The sequence below is a fragment of the Plasmopara halstedii genome (assembly GCF_900000015.1).
Source record: "Plasmopara halstedii genome assembly, contig: Scaffold_2386, whole genome shotgun sequence".
NCBI classification, from domain to species: domain Eukaryota; phylum Oomycota; class Peronosporomycetes; order Peronosporales; family Peronosporaceae; genus Plasmopara; species Plasmopara halstedii.
In genome coordinates, this window is record NW_020189293.1 from 1,786,343 (window position 1) to 1,786,596 (window position 254).

A 254-nucleotide genomic window follows, 5' to 3' on the forward strand; every position below is an offset into this window, starting at 1 on the left:
ATGGTTTCGGATCTACGAGTGAATATCACGAAGTCAATAGCCATCCCTTTGGGGCGTTGGGAACAAGAGCCACCCGAGAGTCTCAACGGAATCCCAGTTCTACCCAAGGGAGACTATTGCAGGTATCTCGGCGTACAGGTGGGCATGAATGATCACATCCAAGCAAACTGGAACTCATGCAGAAACGCTCTAACAACAAGACTCGTGCTGGCGCGAAACAAAACTCACATGGTAATTCAACGAGCTGAGATCGC